Source organism: Pelobates fuscus, chromosome 6 (genome assembly GCF_036172605.1).
Source record: "Pelobates fuscus isolate aPelFus1 chromosome 6, aPelFus1.pri, whole genome shotgun sequence".
Lineage (NCBI taxonomy): Eukaryota > Metazoa > Chordata > Amphibia > Anura > Pelobatidae > Pelobates > Pelobates fuscus.
In genome coordinates, this window is record NC_086322.1 from 22,359,315 (window position 1) to 22,365,701 (window position 6,387).

Sequence of the window (6,387 nt, forward strand, 5' to 3'; positions counted from 1 at the left end):
TATTTTTATTTTTATATTTTTTGTTGTTTTAATTTTTATCTTTATTTATTTATTTTATTCTTGGCGCAACCTTTTTCTTTCTTTAGTGGGTGAATTGTTGCATCTGTCATAGATCTCTGCGGTTTCAGATAGGTGTGTGCGAGATGCGTCTGTCCGTGTGTATACCTGCGTGCGCAAAATACTCCTCAGTTGCATATACGAGAAGACATAGGAGTTCGGTAGACCATATTGTTGTAAGGATTTCATCTTGTAGGGTTAGTGATTCGACCGTTGTTATGCCGTGCTTTGCCCAGTTTCTAAAGGTGAGCCCTGGGCTGATCACACTGAGCGATGTAAGGGGTGCATAAGGGAGATACCGTAGGTGGGTCCCATGTTGTTTCTGAAATAGGTCCCAATGGTGTATAGCTAATTTTGTAGTGGGAAATATGTCGGGCAGGTTAGGTTGCAAATTTTTTGGAGTCCACAGTAGGTCTCTCAATTTCCCCTCCCGGCAACTCCCATTTTCTATGTCCACCCACTGAAGTGCGCTGTCTGGGGCGTTTAATTTTATAGCTGCTTCTATATGGACGGCCTTGTAATAGGTCAATATGTGCGGTAGGCCTATGCCTCCCTTCGAGCTTTGTCTACTGAGTAGGGATGCTGGTATCCTAGGTTTGCCTGGGCTCCATAGGAAAGATGTAAGGACCGACTGTATCTGTTTACAGAAGGAAACAGGGATGTGTATTGGCAGCATACGAAAAACATACAAGATTTTCGGGAGCAATACCATTTTAATTGTATTATTTCTCCCCAACCGTGAGAGGTGTATTGATTTCCATTTGGAAATATCTGTCTTGCATTGTGCTATCAACGGCTTGAAATTATAGTGGAATACATCTCCCGGTGTCTGAGCTATTTTAACCCCCAAATAGGTGATGTGTTCCGTGCGCCAGTCAAGGGTATGGTTTTGTTGGAGGGTGTGTAGTGATTGGGTTGGTATGGCTATTGGTAAGGCTTGTGTTTTGGTTTTATTCAATTTATAATAGGAAATTGCACCGTATGTGAGGAGGGACATCAAAGCCGGGAGGGATTCTTCGGGTTTGGTCAACGTAAGCAGAATATCGTCTGCAAATAATGATAGGTGATGTTCCCGTTTCCCCAATCGAATCCCGCTAATTTGTTGGTGTGTGCGTATTTTGTGTGCCAGGGGTTCTAAGGATAAGACAAACAACAGGGGGGATAGTGGGCATCCCTGCCTGGTCCCATTCGAAATCTGAAATGGTGTGGACAGGAATCCTGCATTGGAGACCTTGGCCGATGGATTATTATAGAGTGCCATGATTCCTTTTATGAAAGTGGGTGGAAAACCCCTATGTGTTAAGGTGTGGGACATAAAGGTCCAGTTAAGTCTGTCGAATGCCTTCTCCGCGTCTAAGGCGAGGAGAAGGCCCTCCATCTTAGTCGAGTGCATGTGGGATAATATGTTCAATAATTTTCTGGTGTTGTCTGCCCCTTGTCTATGCCTGACAAATCCAGATTGGTCATTGTGCGTGAGGGTGGGGAGGATAGTGGATAGGCGATTCGCCAATAGTTTGGCATATAATTTTACATCTCCATTCAGCAGCAAGATGGGTCTAACATTTTGGCAGTGAGTGGGTTCTTTTCCGGGTTTGGGGAGGGTAGATATGTGGGCTAGTAGCATTTCGCTTGGGATGGTACCTGACGAGTAACAGGTATTGAACAAATGTGTTAAGTGCGGGGCTAGAGTAGCCACACAGGTTTGGTAGTATTTATTTGTAAATCCGTCTGGACCTGGTGCTTTTTGCTTGGGTAGATTGTGTATGGCCTTTGTAATTTCCTCTACCTGTAATGGCTGTGATATAGTGTCTATGCCGGCTTGTGTCAATTGTGGTAGGTGGACGTTGGATAGGAAGGCTTGAATGGCTTCTGTAGTGGGGGGTATCGTCAGAGGGTCGTCTGCTAGATTGTATAAATCGCTGTAATAAGAGGCGAATTCATTCACCATGTCTTGTGGGTTCATGATTTTTGAGCCCCCTTTTGTGTGGAGGTATGCAATCTTGGAGTTACGCGTTTTCGCCTTAAGTTGTGAGGCCAGCAGAGCTCCCGCTCTATTGCCTTGAGCGAAAAAATTATGTTTGTATCTCCATAGGAGATAGGCCGTTTTTTGTAGTTCTATGTTCCTAAGTTCAGTCTGGATGTCGAGGATTCGTGTCTTTAATGTTGTGGAGGGTGTAGCTTTGTTGTTATGTGTCAATGCCGTTAGTTCCGCTATCAATTCAGTGTAGTGTTTGGTCCTCTGTTTTTTGGTATAACTAGCTCTATTAATAAGCAAGCCACGAATCACAGCTTTATGTGCCTGCCATATGGTTGCGATTGAGCAGTCCGCCGTTGTGTTTGTTGCAAAATAGGCAGAGAGTTCATTGTTTAGCGTTTTTACGAATTGGGGGTCAGTCAACAAGGTATCATTGAGCCTGTGCCTGAAATGGGAAAGTGCTCCCGTACTGTCAGCGTGATAGGTGCATGGTCAGTCCAGGTGATTAAACCTACGTCCGCCTGTTCAATGGAGTTAATTGTGGTGGAGGGTATAAGGAACCTGTCTATCCTGGTGTACGTGTTGTGTGCCATAGAGTCGAAGGTGTAGTCTCTATCAGAAGGGTGTAGTATTCTCCAGGGGTCAATATAGTTATGTTGTAGTATTTGTGCACAACGAGCGGTAGTTTCTTTGGAGATTTTGGTCGCTGTGGCATGTGTTACGTTAGTCCCGGCTGTAGTGTCTAGTGTGCTGTCTATCAAAAAGTCTGTGTCACCTCCTATGATTGTTTGTCCAAACTTGTGGGTGGTAGCTAGGGCAAAGATTTTTTCCAAAAATTCCCTTTGGTTAGTATGAGGTCCATATACATTAATCAACGTGTAGGGTGCATTGTTGAGGAAGCATTGTAACAGTAGGTACCTCCTGTGTTTGTCCCCTATTTTTTTGACTAGTTGGACGGAGACAGCATTACTAATCAGTATTGAAACCCCTCTCTTTTTGTCCCTGTAGCATGAGTGGTAGTCGTACGGGAAATGGGCTGAGTTAAATTTCGGAGCTTTGCCCCATTGAAAGTGAGTTTCTTGATAAAATGCAACTTGTGCCTTTTGCTTTCTAGCTTCTGACAGTGCCTGTCTTCTTTTATTGGGCGAATTAAGGCCTTTGGCGTTGATGGAAATTATTTTTAGACCCATTTGTGTTTTGATGGGCTATCCGCTAGTAGGAAAGGATCCTTTTCGTTTAGATTACCATGGTGGGGTACGGGTATAGGTGATGGACTCGTAGCAGAGTGGCGTTGGCTATGAGACGGTTCTGTTTATGTAGAAGTCTGTGGTGGTTGTTTGACGTTTTGTACGTGGATGTGAAAGAGGTAGGGTGGGCAGGGGAAGCAATAAAACAGGTGTGGTTAGGTAGGAGAACTATGTACATGTGGCCATCTGTTGCAGCGCAAGGGCGTTGCGATGGCAGAGTCATGGCTCAAGTGAGCCGATGGGGGGTGGGGGTGTGTAAACCCTATGCGACCTGAGACCAAATTATGCAATGAGAATAAAATGCAGGAGGCCTTTGGGTATCTCACTCTAGTCGCGTGAATCGTGGGGGCATGATCTCGGCTACCTCGACATACCTCTAGTGTCCCATGAGGATTGCTGTCTAGATTGCAGGCCTGTGTGGCCCTCCTGTTCCCCAGGTATTCCCATGGAAGCATGTCCATCCCGTCTACCGGACTTGCAGGCACATGCCTCCATGGGAGAGGGGTACCCCGCAGGTCCTGCACCTGTCCTAATAACCATTCTATCGAACAAAAATTAAATATAAGTAGTCATAACAGTTAGATAATGAAACATATAAACATATCTGCAAAGGCAATACATTACCGCGCCGCTAACCGGCAGGAGGATTGCATGTGCGGTTATGAGTGGGTTAATAGCAGTCATTTAGCGGTTGCCACAGTTTGCCAGTCTCTTGTCACTTTTGTGATTGAAGAGTGGGTGTCTCTCGGCTGGGCTGCAGTTCCCGGATCGAGGATCTTTATATTCCATTCCAATAGTTGTTGGCGCCCCTCTCCCACTGTAGTGATGTGTCGTTCCACGCCGTTGTGTTTCAGTATAAGGCGTATCCCCATTTGTACATGATGCCAGCCTCTCTTAATGTTTTGGTGATAGGTAGGAAACTTTTGCGTTTTAACAGAGTGGCGGCTGAGAGATCTGCGTACAGCACCACTCCTAAGAATCTGTCTGGTAGTGTCGGCTGTGACTTGGAGGCCTGCATGATTCTTTCTTTAGAGGTATAGTAGTGTAGTTTGGCAATGGTGTCTCTCGGTGCCGAGGGACCTAGGTGTCTGGGTCTTGGTAGCCTATGCATGCGGTCAATCAGCAGGAAAGGTTCTCCTATGTCTGGAACCAAAGCTAGAAAGCTAGAAAGAGACCTGTGGCATAGGCCGCGAGATCCTGTGGCATAATTGATTCTGGTATCCCGCGCAGGCGTATGTTGCTGCGTCTGCTCCTGTCCTCTTGATCCGCTAGCTGGTCTGTTAAGTGCTCTATCTTTTAGTTCAGCTCTCCATAGGTGTCAGCTAAGTCGTTATGGGCTGAGATCAGCTCCTCTGTCTTATCCTCCAAGTGTGAGGTTCTGTCCCCCAGCATCTGAATCTCTGCTTTTATGTCTCCTGCTACCTTTGAAATGTCAGCTTGTAGTGATGACTTCAGGTCTTGCAGCATCCTGTGGACAGATAAGTCTGTTGCAGGGGCTGTGGTAGGTAGGGAGATTGTGGTGTTGTCGCTCTTTTCCGAGCACGACGTGTGCTCGGCGCGGTGGAGATAGTGCTGTCACCTGAAGTGCTGAGCGCTTATTTTTCATTTTTTTTGCGCTTTTAGTCGCCATGGCCCCTCAGGTACGTCCGGAGTGTATGTTGGTCGTGTGCCCTGCTTCGGATCGCTCTGCTTGTCACTGATTTAGGTCGCCCGGTGAGGGAGCTACACACTCACGCGGCCATCTTGGTGCGTAGCCAAACCACGCCCCCTCCAATGTGTTTCTTGGATTCAACATATGTCTATCCTTTCCCTTTTTAAAAAACTGGAAGAGAATTTATTTTTTATTTTTTTTGCGGTGAATTCAAGCCTTGGGTATTTAACGTGCAAAATCGAATCATTCTAACCTAGGTAACACAGTCTCCATCACCTCCCCGTTTACCAAGTCCTATGTACATATAAAAGAAAAATGTATCTGCATAGCTCCCCCCATGGGAGTAAGTGGACTTCCATGCTTTTATATAGTTCCCAATAGCATGGACATTAGATGCCATATCTAGTATGGTCTATGAAGCCTGGGGCCTGGTGAGATGTGCGTGGCGTGTTCAAAAATAGGGAACAAAGAAAAAAAAAATATGAACAAATACAAATAATAAATATATATAAATAATAATAAAGGGAAAAAAAGACAGAAAAGAAAAGAAAATCGGCCACATCCTAATGCTTTTTCTACATTTTTACATAATATTTTTCTGAATGTCTTATGTGCCTCGTATATTCATTTGGAAATGATTGAAATAGCATACATTATAGTACAGTTTGCTTTGTGAGCTTACCCTTAATGCCCCCTTCCCCCCCCCCCCCCTTAATCCTTTCCATCTTTCCTTTATAGTGTGCCTATCAATGATCATAAACATATTTACTTTTGTTCTATTGTTAATTCTTCAAACTATTTATTTTTTTCTTTTTCTGCTCAATTTACAATCACTTATTTACCATGCAAATTTGTATTAATCACTCAGTTAGGTTTCTTTCTTGTTACAATCCCCTCTGTGAAAGGGAGAGAAATAAGAATAAAAAAATAAAAATAAAAAAATAGATATTTTGTTGTGCCCATGTTAGTTAATCTTGTGATTGTGTTCCTGTCACTATTCGGGGAACCCAACATGCTAACACACACACACACACACAGAAAAGGTGCGGTACCGGACCTTAGAGTGGCCGGGCTAAGCACACACAGAATAGTCAGGAGACAAGCCGAGTAAGGGGAACCAGAAGACAGAATAACGAGAAACAAGCCGAGGTCAAAGGGTAGGAGAAAGTCACAAAGTCAGATTAACAAGCCAGAGAGTACGTAACCAGAAAACACAAGTTCAGTATCAATACTAGTAAGCAAAGACCACTACAGGGCACAGAGAGACAGGAAAGGTAAGTATTTAAATCCTAGCCTAAATCCTGATTGGATAACCTCCAATCAGTATTAACAAACACACATGGGGGATATCTATACCCCCCACTGTGTTTGTTGCGCTGTAGCTTTAATGCCGGGTCACGTGAGTGACCCCGGCGTTTTGATAATAGTGCCGGCTCCCAGCGTGCAGCGTTAGACAT